This window comes from Struthio camelus, chromosome 2 (genome assembly GCF_040807025.1).
Source record: "Struthio camelus isolate bStrCam1 chromosome 2, bStrCam1.hap1, whole genome shotgun sequence".
In the NCBI taxonomy this organism is placed as follows: Eukaryota; Metazoa; Chordata; class Aves; order Struthioniformes; family Struthionidae; genus Struthio; species Struthio camelus.
The window spans coordinates 58,966,376-58,984,348 of record NC_090943.1 but is presented as its reverse complement, the minus strand read 5'-3'; positions in this window follow the sequence as shown (position 1 = coordinate 58,984,348).

Genomic DNA, 17,973 nt, shown 5'->3' with positions numbered 1-17,973 from the left:
CATGGTGAATTCATCCCAGCGGCTTGATTTCACCAATGTATTAGTTAAATAATGCCCTTCCAGCCAGCTAGTAAAATAAACTTCTATTGCTTGATTCTTGTTTTGGGATCCACAGAGCAATAATTACTTCCTTCACATGTCAATTTTAAATCATTCTGGTCCTGGAGGGAATAGGGGTTGTTTCTCTCTTCTTTGGCACCTCTGCAGTTAAAGAGTTATTTCATTCACCTGGCCTGAGGGTCACAGTCCCAGACACAGCATCACTGCTGGGCCTTGTTTCTACTTTAGCATTACCCTGAAGAGCAAAGGAAGACATGGACTATGAACTCATAGACCAAGAAACTTGCCCAACTTTGATGGTTTATCAGCTCACATCTGAGGTCATAAGATTCAGACAGGTTGCGTGACACTTCTTGTTAACTATTCGGATGGCCAAAGAGGTCAGTCACCAGCCCACGAAGCTGTGCAACGAAGCTCTTTCTGCCTGCAGTTCTTCAGTGTAAGTCTTGGTGTTTACCTTCTCTCTTGGCAGATAGTACACGTCAAGATGGGACATTTTTTCCAGTAAGAGCAGGACACTTCCTCTCAGAGATAAGGCTGATCACAGTCGCCCTGACTCGCTGCGAGAACTGCGAGAACTGCGTCAGACACATTGAGTGTCCTGACGAGGCACTAAATCTCTCTGAAAGGGGCAGTACCTCTGAAGAACGGGGAAGATCTTAATGAATTGTTGCATCCTGAGCAGTCAGTGCACTACCCTCTCCTTCTGATATCAAAACTACTCTGCCAAAGGGGCTCCTTTCAGCCAATATTCTTTCCTAACATCTGGGCTTCAGTCCCTCTCCACATCATAGCCATCTAGGGTGAATACAGAAGGAGGAGGACAAACTATTGCAAGAAACTATGGCAGTAAGCTAGAACCAATAGGCTGGATAGCAGTCCATAGCATTCTGGAACGACAGCTCAAAATGGGCGTACAGCAGCTGCTAGGCACATAAACTAGATATTTCACATCTTTCAAGTGTGTCGGGAAAACCCTGCTGTTCCTTCCTATAGAAAACAAGGAGCCATAGACTTCTAAGCTTATTTCCATAGTGTTCAATACGTTTGAGCCCACTACTGTTCGATTTTTTTAATTATGACTTTAAGATGTTAAAATATTTTACTCTTATCTCCAATTTGGACAGCTGGTGTTTCTCCCATCAGGAGAAAGAACTCCCTTGGTGGAACTGGAGAGCTGTCCATCTACACGAATCAACACATTTGTAGACTTGTCTTTTCTGTGTTACCCTCTCTTGCATTTTTCAACAAAGTGGACAAACATACCATTACTGCTTGCATATTTTTCTCCTCTGTCTGCCATTTAAGGTTGAAGAAGAGAGCAAAACTAAGCTTAGAAAATGCTCTTGAAAAATACTGCAGACAGCTTTTTGAGCCTATGTTGCATGTTCCACCAAGCTCTTTTTTTGGATAAATCATGGAAAGAACAGTCCTAAAGGCACTAAATAGACAAGGACGGAACCTAACTAATGGGTGATTATAGAGAAGATCGAAGTCAGATGCTTCTCAGAGATAAACAACAAAAGGACAAGAGGCAACAGCTGCATACTCCAGCCAAGGAAATTTGGCCTGGATATAAGAAAAAAATCCTTCACCGTGAGGTGGTGCAGCACTGAACCAGGTTCCCAGAGCGGCCAGGAAACCTCCATCCTTGGAGATGTTCAAAAGTCATCTGGACATAGGCTTGAGAACAGGGCCTAGCTTAGACTTTAGCCCTGCAGTAAGCAGGAGATCAGACTAAATGATCTCCAGAGGTCCCTTCCAACCTAAATTATTCCACACTTGTCTGTGAAATGAAAAAACCCATATTTCATGGAAGAAGGACAACTCCATGTTTCCCCTGGAGGTGTTGGTCTGAATTATGTTTCACTCAGGGATGTGACAGGTTAGTAACACCTCTAGTAACAGAGGCGACAGCTCCAAGACTCTTTGCAACATGGTCTGACTTTGTCCACCTGCATGTACCTTGGACCCGCGAGGCGAAAGATGAGGGGTACAGTGAAAGGCCTGGCAGCTGATGCAGGCCCTAATGATGTTGCCAGAGGTGTAACAATGACACTGTCCTGGACAGCTTAGATGTCTCTGCACTGCGCTGTGATTCATCCACGTTTCAGGCACAGTCTTCTGCCTCTTCTTCTGGCCATCTGTGTGAGAGGGGGGCTGGCTGTCTTGTAGCCGTTGTTTCTAACCCTATTTATGTCTCTTCTTACTGGGAGATGGGGGCCAAGGAAAACCCACCTGGCCACAGCTGTCAGCCGAGGGAACACTGTTGATAGAACGGGGCAGACCTCCCTGCTGAGGCTCTCAACAGAGGAGGAAGCAAAAGGCACACGTGGTTTCATATGCCTTTGGCTTTTCTTGGACTAACTTGATCCCTGAAGCCTGCAGGAAAGCAGAGCTGAGGAGGGAAACTGCTCCAAAAGTAAATGCCGCCTGGGGACTTGGCTGGGAATTAGACAGACATGTTACTGAGCCAAACTGTAAATCTAAAATTTTGAAATAAAGTTTGGAATTTTCCTCAGAAAAGCTCGGCCACCAGGAGGTCTGGCTATAATGCCAGTGCCAGAAGAGGCAGAAAAAACTGGACTGAACTTTAACGAGCAAGATATTCCCTGCTTGCCAGTGATTGACAGGCCTGGATTTAGCCCCGCTCCTTGAGCACAGCAAAGTAGCCATCAGAAAGAGGCACCTACTGTAAAAACCGCATGGACTCTAGTGGGCTGTAGAGGCTGCTTTCCACTCAGGCACCTCTTAGGAGTTATTTAGGAGCAGCATAATGGTCTCAGTAGCAGAGAGGCTTATACAGTTGAAAAAACAAAGTTGAAAACAAACAGCTGCATAATGTATTGCAGCAAGGCTTTCACAGCGCAGAGATAGTGGGTCATAAACAAGTCCCCCAGTAACTGGAGGACATCCAACAAGGCACAAGGCCTAAAAAGAACTATTTGTTTTTTTACTCTTCATGAGATGAAATGCAAACTGCAGGAAAATCCCGTGCAAATCAACATAGCGTCATGGAAACCACGAGACCATCAATAAAAGTAATAAATGGAAAGGGTTATAATAATATATACTTAGCACTTTACATTTTCAAAGTGCTGACAGGACATTAATCCTCAGAATACCCCTGTGAGGGCAAAGGCAGCTTTAACATTTTGAGGTGGGTTTGTGAAACAACTTTCGGTCTCAAATCTATCTGACCTGACTTCTGTTCACTAGGATCATACTATTTTGAGTTAAATTGGATTAGAGTATTTTCACACCAGATAACATGATGCTTCATTGTTTCTCCTTCTCTGAACATGAGAAGCAGAGTCAGTGTTTGCTAGACCACACACTCATGCCAACACTGTGAAACAGCTTTCTGAGGTCAATTCTTCCTGTTAGCTGGGGCCTATGGGCCACTGTATTTGCTATCACTGGAGACTTTTATTACATGCAATTACTTAGTCAACCTTTTCTCCAGTTATTTAACTATGTAAGACATAGTAGCTGGTAATTCATATACCAAAATACACATACTAGCCATTTCCAATGAGCAGAGAGGAGAATTGTCTCACAGACAGACAGAAAAGGAAAACAAGTGAACGGCAGTTATATTTTACAGCTTCAAACGGACGTGTTTTATCTTCCGCAGATTATTTGTTCAACTGCAGGTTTGAATTAGCTCTGTTTCTCCTTGTCTAAACGCTCAGGTCAGGGGGAGCCCAGTCACTGGGGCGGTTCGTTGCATGTTTTGGTTCCTATTTCCAGCTGTTCTATTTGGGCTGTGATTCTTCTATTACCTCTGTTACTATTCATGATTCCAATAAGCCAAAATATTATAAATGGTAGTCACTCTCGTGTAGTTGTACAAGATGGGTTTCATTAAAATAAAATGAAATGAAGTGGACAGCTATAAATAGAACATCTGCGTTAAAAGCACAGAGGCTAAGATTAAAAAAAAAATAAAAGAAATGAAAAAAAGAGGAGTCCAAACATAGGTCTTCAAGAGGAATGATTAATCAAAAACAAAGCTAGGAGAGGCAAACTGGTGGCTGGAGAAAGAGGGGAGGAGGGAGAAGGAGCAGAGAAACCTAGAGATCACATAGACACATGCTTCCTAAGTATTTCAGAATAACCAGGAGTCAGTGGATATGATATTCAGTCCAACTCTGTGATACTTCACGTTTTGCTCATGTAACCTTAAAACTAAGTGAGCAAGTACTTGAGATGTGGGTTTTTGTGATAATTGCGACTAGTAGCATTCACTGCTGAAAACCATGCTGTGTGTGGTAACAGAGTAAGAATGCTAACCATAAGTAATAGGTAACCAAAATGCTAAGCAAAATAAACAAAACTTATGCCAGCACAATTTAAGATTTCCTGGCTAAGGAAGGAACTGCTTGCGAATGTCTTAAGCAAATTTATTCAGAATGTCCTTATGAAAAAAAACTAAGCCCTAACTAAGCAATGTTCTCATTTAGGGTCGCAGTTGTACAATGACTTTCATAAAAATAGGAAGCCATAAGCCACCCTTTAGAAGAAAGGTTAAACGATACGTTGCTAGCAGAAGTTGGGGGATGAATATGTGCAGCCAGATTGCGGCACAGACGGATATCTGATACAGGTTCATGGGAAGTCACTTGCATGGCCACCTACCAGAAGGAGAAATGAGTTCTGCCAACTCATTTCACGCAGGATTCCCGAATCCGTATGCAACATCCAGCAGACCATTTCTAGCTGTGGTTTTGTTTTGTCTCCCTCTATACTGCTCTGTTAGAGAGAAACAGAGCTGAGAAACAGCTCCAAAATACACAACATCTTTTGAAGGTAAAGTCCTCAAAACGAGTGAATTACCTCTTCGTTATTAATGATAACGAGAGGATGTTAAAAAGGATGTGAAATGACCAACCACTGCACGTGACATGAGGGGAAATTGCCTCAGTGAACATAATCAGCAGAACTAGACTGCAACGGCCTAAAATTCCGCTGTCTGTTAGACGACAGGCAACGACAATTTCAGCTGTACACAGACTGTGGGTACAGGATTTCAGGGATCCAAGAAGAACCCACACAGGCAGCAACTAATGGTCTCGCTTTTCCAAATTACTAGTTCAGAAATTTAAGGTCATACAAATAGTGTGTTTTGCTGTTGTTAAGTTCTCTCTCCTGCTTATCTTTAGATTTTATGCTACACTTAGTACAGTGGTATTCCTTCTAGGCTACTCTTCCAGCGAAACACTCCTGCCAAACTCTTAATGATCCATTCATCCTGTGTCTTGATATAAAAAACCTTATGCAAGACATGATAAACATTAAAGCAATTAGCTACACCACCTGCCCCATTCCACCTACTTTCCTCACATTGCAGAAGACACCATGACATTAACAAGAGCTACAGATCTGGATCCAGACCCAGAGCAACAAGATGTCCTTCCACAAACTTCCGATTGTGTTTATTTTTAGCTACTGCATAAGACAAACTTCCTTTTGCATCCCATTAGTTTATTCCAGGAAGTATTTAAAATGGGAAAATACAAAAATTTCTCTACAAACTATTGAAGAAAGATGAAAGAAAAAAAACCAACAAACACATAAATTACAGGAAATCATGTGCCCTTTTAACCAAATCAACACAGCGGAAATGCGGACATTTCTTTGGAAAATAGGAGTTATATTTTGTGGCAAAACTGTATATATAACTCATGCTTTCTACTAAATAAACCCTAATCACTCTACATAATACATATGCATATTTGAGGTTCTGTGTTGGCTAGTGGATGCAAAAATACAACCAACCAAAACCAAACATTCCTTGCTCCAAAGATGGAAGTACCTATTTGCTGCTCTAAAAGGAATCAATTAAGGAAGATCTCCTTCCTCGAACCTCATCCCACAAAAAATATATTAGCCCAGCTAAACCAAGCCTTTTACAAGAGAACTGAATAAAACAAAAACTGTAGGCATATTCAGTTCACACACCCACAGGTAAAATAAGTCTGGATCTCCTAGTTCTTCATAGATGGGAAAAAATGCTTATTATTGTACCTTGAGACTATACACATTCTCATCCACTTCTTACTGGCATCAGTGAAAATACTTTGACTCAGCGAAATACTTCAAAGTAGAGAGCTTTAAGCACTTGCCCTTGCATCCTTCCACTGACTTTAATGGTAACAGGTATGACGAGAATTAGGCATCCAGGTAAGAAACGTGCTGACTAGAAGCCACAACAAATTGTTTCTGTATCAGTAAGTCACTAACTGACTGGTGTACGATTCAGTGGTTATTCTGCTGCGCGGAACAGCATTATTTAGATCTATGCCAGAAAAAAAATTAAAATGCTTATGAAGATGATAACTGTGTTATTTAATACAGCATAGGAAACCACTGGAAACACAGTCATGTTACTTTTGTCTCCATTATTATGGCACTGCAGTCATGGAGCAAATTAAAAATTTCTTGTGACAAACCCTTAGCAAAAATCTCTCTGAAGTGAAATAAGGAAAGATCTTCTACTTCCAGAACTTTAGGAGGAATCATGGCCTGGCCACTCAGCACTGTTCATCTAAAAATTTTGATCAGCAGCCAGATCTGGGTTGCTTTATTAAAATATAGGGAAAAAGAATACCTTTACAGATGAGATTATTTTCAGTTCCTAAGAGTAGGAGGAAATTTACATATAACATACACAAACATTTTCAGGTTTTTCCAAAATCACCTTATATCATTAGCTGCTGAAACATGGCAAAAATGAGTATGTATATATGGCACTATATTTTATGGACACAGTATAAATGAATTGGAAGGAGATTATTTCCAAACTCACTCTCCAGGACATTTTTCATTGTTCCATCATAATTTCTTATTTCTACTTTATTAAAGTCCTCTCTTAATATGAAACGAAGACCATCTCTATTAACATGACTAGAAAATAACTGAACTCGCGCTGAGGCCAAGGCAGCCGAGCAGCCGAAATGACGATGGGTGTGCCCACTTTGGGATCACACAGGTTTCCCTTAGGACCCCACCTCTTGGCAGAAATAAATGAAAGAAAAGGCTCATTTTCCCAAATACCTGCATGCACACGTTGTATCTACACGAGCCTAAAACAAAGACACCATTCATTGTGTAATTATTAGCCAGTTCTGAAAAACAGCAGAAATATTTTTAATCTTTGTGGTTACACAGCATGCTCCATTTTGCTTAGGCGAGTCGTCTTTGCAGCCTGTTGCACAATTTACGCTAAACAGAGGGTGCTCCAACTCACAATGTATTGTTTCATAAACACAGAGGAAGAAAATGGAGAAGATGTGAGCCCACCTCGTGAGCAGCTCGAACCATACGTGGCACAACCTTTAGTTTTCGTTAGCAACCAGCACTATAGCTCGGCAATATTTGGTTCTAAATAGCTGACCTGAATGCAACGGCCAGGCAAGCTGCACTAAGAGATTACGATTCTTTATAAATATGAATGGCTGAAAGGAAAACGTCAACAATAACAAAAATGTCAAACTCCATGCACTTTCTACAAACTGGCATAACTTTGCGGATGACGTAAATCTTTTGTTCTACAATGGATCGCGATTATCTAAACAAAAGGATAACAGCAGCCAACTGATTTTTGGTAGTAATGTTGAAAACTGACACAGAAGTTTCAGCAAGAGGTTTGCCAGTTGGCACAATATAGACGGGAAACCCCTCCAACAGGCAGCGCATGATAGAGCTCCTCCCTCCCAAACACACAGGAGCTGCAGCAGTTATTTTGTGACTTTCTCCCTTCCTCATCCTTAGTATATTAACACAGTTTCCATGTCGTGTATTCAGACTGTCAAACCCTGCTCTCGGTTCCACTACTATAAATGCAGAATAATTCTGTTTATATGAGTGGGCATCAAGAAGAGAACCTGCCTGAGAGCATGAACAGAAAACAAATTGTTTTCCTGATTCATGAGCTCATAGCTTATCTTAAATCAGTTACTCAGGGCTAAATAACCCTTGAGTTCCCCCGTGTGCCTCCTGTGTGATGGCTCCCACTTGATACAGCCTCACAGCCAGCCCTGGGAAACTCTCGGGAAGCATTCGGAGCTACATTAGCAGAGCAAAGGGTGGCATGGGTCTGCTTAATTTCAGAAAATGGCAGTCCTGGAATTACAATGTGGTGACAGGACTCATCAGAAGGATTTATTTCCATGCTTTGGGCCTGTGGCCTAATGAATTGGAAAATATTTGCCTATGTCCTCTGCTTAAGCTCTAAATTAAAGTGACATCTTTTATTAAAAATGCCAGTTTTACAAACTGGAATACATGAAACGCTATTGCCTGTTTGATAATACAAGCTTCCTTGTAGTCCTATGTATAATATTTTTTTCTTGGAAAACATGTTGCTGTTAAGTTCTCCACAGAAGAAAGTCTAAGCCCTGAGTAGTGCATTCAGTGCATTTTCTGTACCATTCCTATGTAAATCAAAAAAAAGTATACTGAACAATGCTGTTGGGGCTATAGCACTGAAAATATCTTCTAAATTACAGATTACTGATTTTTCCTTTACCTGTTTACAATGCCTGAAAGAAAAACAACAGTCTACTGTTTACCTCCTATTCTTCTAGCTTCCTCTTGAGCAAGGAGGGATTTAACAACAGATTGGACTGCACCAGGGCTTCATTCTCACTCAGGTGCCTGAGAGGACAGAGTACTTCTTCCCAGGGGAGCCTAAAGGCTCTGCTTTTCCGTAGAGGAAAACCCAACTTTGCTTCTGCATAGCCCCCGACCTGACTCCACGCGGCTCGGCAGAAAGCAGCAAGAGCGGCAAAGTGGAGCTGGTCACCTAAGAGCCAGTTTCGGTGTCTGCTGGAGCTCTTCCAAACACTACTACCGCTCCGCAGCGTAAAGAAATGGTTTGATAACGTTCCCCCTGCAGCTTGCAGAGGCAGATAAAGGAGGCAAGGAGAGATATAATTTACGTTTCAGAGGTTCACAGTTGTGTTCTGCTAATGAAACAGTCTGATTCTGTTAGCTTTTCTTGCTGAAAATATGAAATATGGTAAGTCATGTTAACAACATAATTATCAGTGGTTTCAGGGGCAACATACGTATTCCCTGAGATTTTGCCTAGAGCAATATGAATCTAAATAGTGAAGCAGTACGCTTCAGCCAGTTCTTTGCTAGGCAGGCCTAAAGGAAAAGTGAAACCAGAAGTGTTACAATTCATGAAAGATTAATTTTTTTTAATTCCTATTTCCTTACACAGATTCCATTAAAATTCTCCCTAAAATGAATTCACAACACCAAGAGGTCATAGGGTGAGTGCTGTTCTCACATGGAGCAAACTGATTCTGTACCCCTTAAACCTGCAAATATCTTTGTATTCTTAATTTTGGAGCGGCTGCCAAATCTCTGCAACTATCTGAGTGAATGTTGTTACTGAGGATATGTGCTTTCGGTGCTCATGCAGCTTAGCCTGGACATAACACAGCACAGGAATGATAAATCATAGACTGGGAATACAGGCAATGCCTTTCTGTACTTGCTACCTACTACAGGCAAGATGCAGCAAGAAAGGCACACCATGCACAGAAGTCCCTCGACACGGCAGTGTTCTCCCCCTGTAAGCTACATTCCCCCTCCCCTGAGAGCTATTTTCCATATATCTCACATTCTGTATTTCCTTCTCCTTACCCTGCCCACAGCAGTTCCCACATATCGAAGAGAAAGTTTTTTCCTCTGGACACTACGTGCAGATACGCAGACCCACTCATCTGTGGCTTAATGATGTTTAAAAGTCAATGATGCTGTACCGGTGTAAAGGTGGTGTGAAAGGGCAATTTGGCTCGGTGTAGTCTTCATCTGTTCAAGCTCATACTAGCACACTGAGTTCCACATAATTAGGAGCTCCTCTCCAGCTGGTGTTTTGGTAGGAAAGGTGGTTGAGCAACCCAGTCTGCACTTTCCTACTTTTGAAAGAGCCTGAAGATGCCTTGAACATTACATACACTTTCCTAATATGTTTTCAGTGTTAGCTATAGCACAGAAGTGGGTGGAAAGACAAATAGGTGTTCTTTGGGAGTGAATTGCCACTGTCAGGGTTCAGAAGAGTTCAGAGCATTACATTAGTATTTACTGGTGCTTTCCACTGTTTACCAGGATTTCTCCCCTGCCCGGTCCACGCAGCTATTCCTCGGAGGAGAATTTGCTTCTGCATCACTGCCAGAGCTCCCTAGATTTTATCACCCACAAAGTTTGCACACTGATGAAGGAATACAGGGACTTTGGGTGATATTTTGCAGATTCAGGTTTCCCTCCTGGGTCCTGTTACTGATCTGCCACGACCACCTTTCTGTGCAGGCTTTTTGGACACCATGTGAAGCACAAGGTTAATAGGATGTGCATCATATAAATTAATGTTACTGGCGAGACTTTTTTTCATCCAACTGACATAATTCTGTTTAATAGGTTGTGAAGCAACAAATGGGTAAGATGTCAAACTCACTCACTCCCTAACTCCTCCCTAATACTAAATATACTTTTAAAATTAAAAGGGAATATGAGGGTTGAGACCCATCAATGGAAAACTTAGCGTGCCACTATGGAGGCTTCTGGATCTTATAAGTCTCTTTCCACTGGACTTTCATCCAGAAATTCAGGTGGTTTCTGTTAATAGCAAGAGCACAATGAAGATTTCTAACTGAGTCATCTGAAATACTATTTTAACAAATGACTACATTAGCAAGTATTACAAGCTTCCTGCTCAGACTAAAAAGAATTGATTCTTTTAATACAACTAACTCTAAGGGTTTCTTCCCTGTATTCTGCCTCCTCTTATCTTCATTCCCTTGGGTTTCACAAATATATAGTAACAATTAATTATGACTCAAGCCAAGGAGGTTAACACTGTACTATTAATAAAACCTTTCTGGGGAATTATAAACTACTTGTGCATTCACAGAGTATATAGGTAGCAATATTTATTCATGTATTATTCATCAGGAGATGATGAGCTCAACAGAGAAGGTTGCATTAGTGTGGATAAATTAAGAACAGATTAATACCTCACCTTAAATCAAACTGAATGTGGATTTTTCCCCCCCTTTGGAGACTTTAAAGAGTTCTCCCCCTTTTCTCCCCTGTCCTCTTTACTTATTTATATCAATTATTGTAATGTTCCCTCTCCATTTTCTAGCTTCATTCAAATATAGCGTTATGTGAAAAAAATTGAAGCTAAAAGTATCACTAAAATCACATTAAGAGATTTGCAGAACAGGGAGGATACTGGAAAGGCTTGATTAAAACAATTCCCAACACTGTAATTTGCACTTCTGTCATTCATCTTGACGGAAAAGTGACTATAGTTCATTGCATGCTATTTGGACATAAATGTCAGGAAACTCTCTTCACAAATATATTATAGTATTTCAGTGGAATACTATAAATTATTATCAATAATTACATCCTAGAGAGACCCATGCACATCACATCTTTAACATACAGAAACTGCAAATGTAATCGTGTATAAGTACTGAAATGCAGCTCCTAACATGTTAAAAAACTAATACTAGAGTATCACACAGGGACATTACACAACAGCTTAGGAAAGCATAAGTTAGCTGTGGAAGAATTTATATAGGCACACAGTCTCATTCGCAGCAGTGACAAAACTTGTATTAATTTAAATCGTGCCTAGATCTCAGCCTCAAAATGCCACTAACAGTAGTAAAATACAGCCTAAACTGAAGTCTATGATGATCATACTGAAAACATAAAAAAGAAAAAAAAGAAAATACATCATCAAAATCCCAATCATCTGAGACAACCCGTTAAACAACTCTTAACAAACCATCAAGTAGTCATGAACTTGCTTTTTCATTTCATTTTAAATAAAATGGCATTAGATCTGGTGAAAAAAGGTGGCAAAACTTTCCTTCAGCACTAAAAATGTCTGTGGGAAAAGGGTCCATATTTTCAATAAAGATTTCATCACAGCTGCAGCTCTCTGATTGAAATATTTGAAATACTGAGGAGGCTTTGCTATTTAAGTTATGAATTTCAGAAAGGAACTAGGAAAATATCTGAATGTAAAGTGTTCCCAGTTTTCCAAGCAAGTCTAATTGTCACAATGTAAAGATAAGTTTGCTCACTTGTGGAATTATACCTAAAACCTTCTTTTATCTATCAATTGCTAGGTGTTTGGTTTTTGTTTGTTTGTTTTTTTGAGCGAGGAGGGGAAGATTGGGGGGTTAAGAAGGAATTTGTTCTTCTGGTATTTTGACATCATGAGTTACTGCAAAAAAAAAAAAGGAGCTATTGCCCAATTTTCAGTCCTTATTTATTTGCCTATCCTTCCCATAAATTAACTCAGTTCAAGAAGCAGTGCACTCCCTCCTGACGTCCACTTCAGATGTTCTTCACAAAATTCTGCTATCTTGCATGATGCCTTCTTTTTTCTTTTTCTAGTGAAAAGGTATAAAATAACTGTATTGAAACTACGATTTTCCAGTACAATTTTGTGGGAAAAGTATAGGCTTGATTATTAATATCGATAGACAGAGAGACAGATATGTGCACACACCCCTTTCTGTGGCTTGGAACGATTGCAAAGGACAGATGGACTTGGGAGGGGTTTCATAAATACTGCAAAAGGTCTCATGTACTGCACTTGTTTACACCAGCTATTTAAAAACACATATATTAGCCACTTTAAGGCAAACATAGCAAAAAAGGAGGTGCAAGTAACATGCATATATATTTTTGGTACTAACAGCAGAAAGCTAAAATGCACTGCAGTAAGCCACAGTAAACGGGGAGAATATAACCTGCTGCAGCTTGCGCTGCTCTTCTCTTCAGACCTGTTTAAAATAACTGCTTGCACCAATGTTTACTATTAAGGTGTAGTGATCCTAGGAGGTGAAAAAAGACAATTAGCTATGTTAAGAGCATGAAGCTGATTTGCAGTCAGACAAGACCACTCTTGTCTGGGTAGTTCCTGCGCCCAGATCAAGGCTTGTGTGGAGCCTGGGATTCCGTGCAAGGGAAAAGGTTCCTAAAATAGTATCGGCCCATTGTAGCACACACAGCTTGATAAGGACGTAATCGTATCTATTAAGAGGCAGAGCCGTGCTGGTGAGCAGGGCTGAATGCATGTATGAGCTACGGCATCTGCAAGCAAGAAATCCCTTCAAGGAATTTTTCAGGTAGCATCTCTGAAGAGACAGCGCCGTTTGGGCACGGAAGAGGACACGCTGAGGGACACAGCCTTTCCCTCCTTCACAGCGGTCTTCCACCATTGCCCAAGCATAGGAAGAGACGTCTGTAATTCCCAGAGAAGCAGGAGTGCCACCTTTGCAGTGACCTGCTCTCAGTTAACTCGTATTCCAAGAACATGAAGCTTACTGGACAATTCCCAAACACTCTCTTCCTACAAGGCCCTTGGTCCCTGGCCCTTCCAGTTCACCCAGCAGTACCTACTGCTCCTTGAAGACAATACTGGTAGGATAAGGATGGTGCCTCTTTACTGCTGTGGTTTCTTAGGAACAGAGATTTCCTTCTGTGCTCTTCTGCATCCCCTCCAGTAAACTTACAGCTGTGAATATGTAATTGAGCTTTTACTGTGCTACTTGAGGAGAAACCAGAGAACGATGAATTTGCAAATCAACTACCTACCTCTTCCATGCAAATACAAATATCCTTCTGTTCAGAAAGTAGTATAATTGCCTGGCTCCCATCTTCTTGCTGTCTCTCTTGCTCCTCCCTCCCCAAAGGAGTTTTTCCTACATTCCTTTCAGCTGCTAAGGCCTCACCTTAACTAACAGACCTGTAGCATCAGCGTTCTTATCACTGTACAAAGACGGCATACTTAACACGTATATCTGTATGTGCTCGAAAGTGATACACTTCCAGTGCGTGCCTGGATTTGCGTGGCAGGTGCTACATGTTATAGGTAACAGTTTTTCCATGTAAGCTGGTCAAAGAACTTTGTGATGGTCCCCACATGAGAACATATATGCTGCTTTTAGCTTTAAGTGGTTTAGCTAACCACCAAATTCACAGGCAAAGCCATTTTCTTGTATTTGGCAAAACTTATTAATGTGGTCAGTCAAATGTGTAAGTCAATAAAATAGTGTAGGGAAGGATCTAATTATGCCATTTAGTGGTTGGATCCATTCTTCTCTTTTTCTGCGGGGAATAGCTTCCACTGAGCATGAGTTCCCACACTATGAAAAGGAGAGAAGAGGCCGGAAAATTTTGCACTTTCACAGTATACTCACTACTGACGTTCCTCAGAGCTTCTGAATTACAGCCTTTATCTGGAGGCTTTTGGGGGGCAGGCTTGCTTTCCTTTTATTCATTTCTGGATAGATCATTTGAAATTGTGCAAAATCATATTTCCCCAGGCAACACAGATAAATCAATATGCTCTCCCAATATTTTTCTACAATTCAACAATTCTTCACTTTGCTATTGTGTGTTTTCACTTGAGAATATCAAAACACTTTTCAGTAATCATGCTGGTAAGCATTTATAGTATAAGGTTTACAGTGACACAAACTGAGGCATAGCAAAATTAATGGCACATTCAGATTCACAGCGTGTGTTAGGAGACATTAGACTTGCGCAACTAACAAACATTGCACTTGTACTACAACTGAAACAACTTTGTGCGTCGATACTAAACATGAGCTTAACTTTATCTAAGCAGCAAAAGACAAGCAAAATTTGTACACCATGCTGCTCTGACTGACTACATAAAATCTGATGAAAAATCACTCAACTTCTGTATTTAGAGATGCTCTTAATGGCAAAGCTATTAAAAAATCTGTGATCCTTATTCCCTCTTCTCTGAATCCAACATTTGCTCTTTCAGCATAGGCCAGATGTAACAAAAGGGAATAGCAAAGTTTGTACTGCTGCTAGGTTTGATCGATTTGCATAATGTTAAAGTATGCTAGACAAAATGATCCATTATTCATTGCAAAGGAATTATCCAGTCATTCAATATATGCCAACACTGAGAGCAAAAATATCAGTATCAAAATTTCCTTAATTCAAATCACTATTAACTTCATTATGTTCTGTCACATCTTGAAGAAACTGCACTAATTTTAATAAGCTGTTTCCCTCTCCTAAGCAAAGAATTTTAGTTGCAGAATAACTTGCAAGACAACCTAGAAGACCCTATATGAGTTCTCGAAAACTCCCCTAACCAACCATACCATATTATAACATTCACTTGTTGCCATTCATCGAGTGTTTTGGGGGATATCAGAGCTACAAAAGGCTGTGTGCCTGCAGTCATGTGCCTGGGATTGTGCTGTCTAGTATTTAAATGGGCAACAATGGCTTCAAACAGGAACAGAAGTGCATTTGTTGCATTGCCTTGCTAAGGAACCCCAACGCTCTGGTCTTCCTTCAGACCTGTAGCCGCTGTCAGTCTCCTCTGCTGGCTTTCTACTCTCAGTGTTTCACCAAGCTTTTTTTGGTCTTTCCTACTTTGTGCTTTCTCTCCTTCCTCTTCCCCATAGCTCCATTTGTTTAGCTGAGCTGTAAATAAAAAACAATCCACATGTTTCTTTGCTGCCACTGAGCCCCCAAAGCAAGTTATTTGAGAAAACTCTAAATGAATGCCATGAAGGTGTTATTTACCTAACTACTGTGTACGAGCTTGTAGCTCGTTATAGCTGTGGAAGTTCCCTGGCAATAGCTACACCTTACACAAGTGACAGAAAGCCATTAAAATCCCCTCTTTCCAGGGACACGCACAGATTGCTCTTCATCGCTGGGTGTCAGCTGCACTTTTGGTCTCTGACATACACCACACAGAATTTAGCAACTGATAGGCAGAAGCCAATCTCCGCGGCCAGAAGGGTTTATGTTCTAATTGCACCAATTCATTCTGATAACATTCAAAACAATACAGGGTAATCAAAAGAGTGCTTAGGATCCAAAGCATTTGTGATACAGTGACACGGATGCTATAAAAAGGGTCTTATTCACTCCAGGAGAAATGGAATCCAAGTAACAGAAGTAGCTTCATACCATAAGTCATTTAAAGTTGCATCTCTATTTATCTTCTATAGAAAGTGTCTAGTGAGGGAAGCTTTCTGTTGGCTCAAAAGTAATCAGCGTGGCGTTCAGGCGCTTAAGTATAGGCATCCAATGCCATTTTAAATGCACTGTGCCATCTGGGACATTCACAAATAGCTGGGGGATATGACACAGGACCTACAGGAGATACCTGAAAATGCACTACATGCCTAAACTGAGATGACCAGAAGTTCACCTCCAGATGTGTGGAACACTTAGTGATTGAAGGCAATCAGAAATGAGAAAAACATTTAGTTTAAAAAAGGCATCTTGGGCAAACTGATACATGCTCAGTTAAGGAATCCCTTCCTCCATGTCTGACCAGGGGCATTTTGGGGCGTGGTAGATCAAGAAGCTTCTGCTTAGCAGGTTACTAGCTTGAAATCTCTCAAATTACATAACTGGTGCGAAAAATAAGACCCCTCCCACACTGTGCTAGGAGAACTCAAAGTATATTTCAGCTGTATGAACAAACATTTAAAAGCCACTCATAATAATTTTGTTGCTGTGGTTATTAAGAAATAGGTCTGTCAATTGTTTAAAAAAGCCTGTTGATTATCAACAGACTCGGAAAAAAAAATTTATTTTCAGATGTCAGAAATCTTAATTCTAAAATCAGTTAATACTTGTCGTTGCCATCATTATCTATCTCTGCTCTTACTGAACAGGAACAGACAACTAACCTTCCTCTTTGTGAACAGAACAAACCCAGGCAAGGCATGAAGAGGACTCGCATGGCTATATGTAATAATACCTTGCAGGAATAAAAAGCTGCTTCAGGCTAGAATTATGTCTCCTAGGAAGGCTGGAGCACAACTCTGGAGCCTGAGAAGAAGTCAGTAAGAGAGGGAATAGCTGGAGCGTTTCACAAGGTAACCGGTATCATGCGGCGGCAAAAAGGAGGAGGACGGACATTAAACGAAACAGATGAAAAAGCACTGCATTCAAATGTACGAGTATTATGCCCACACTGCAGGGAGACAGCAGGAGGCAGTGAATCATCCAACATTTAAATCAACACCCCCTTAAACAAGATGTATTCAGCTCGACGTGGGTACCTCCAGCGGGCTCTAGCAGATCTGACAGCGCGTGGCTCAGGTTACTCACATCGCTCCCTGCCCGTAGCCCAGCCACCAGTTAGCAAGGAACTTGATTCAGAGGCATGGAGAGTTTCTGATGAATCATAAAACGATCAGGATCTCATTTTAAGGGCTTTCTGTCACCACTGGAGATTTGCTAGTGCTAATTTTATGTAGAAAAGGGGTTTTCAGGGACAGAATGATGCTTGGTGGATGTGGGGGAAGAGAAGAGAGAAAAAAAGAGAAGGAAGAAATGAATTCAAGGGTGCTGGAAATGGACAAAATGGAAATGGAAAAAGTGCCCTAGAAACAGCATGTATGCTTTCTACATTTTTGATTTTTTTTTAAAGAGGGTATATTGAAGAGACACTAATCAGATTGTTAAAAACCTGGCAGAATAAATGTGTCAACAAAACTCCTTTTTACCCACATTCTATTAAAACACTTTGAAGGATTTCTATGGAAACAGTAGGCTGTTACAATGGGAAATACCCAGCATAGCTGAAAATGTCAGTCTTCCTTTCAGCAGTGGACTGGCCATAAATAGAGATTCAATGCAGCAAAACTGGTATCACTTGGAAGCAAAGTCTCAAGAAAGGAAAGCGCAGCAGCACAGGAACACTTAAAATCCAAGGTATAGTAGGTCGTTGCCTCTGAGTAGCAATAACACTATGCTAATGCTGAAATATTTAATTATAGTATTTTTATTTTTAAAAGTTGATTTGGATATATTAGGACATAGCTGCTATTTGATATACCAGGATAGTTCCTGCCT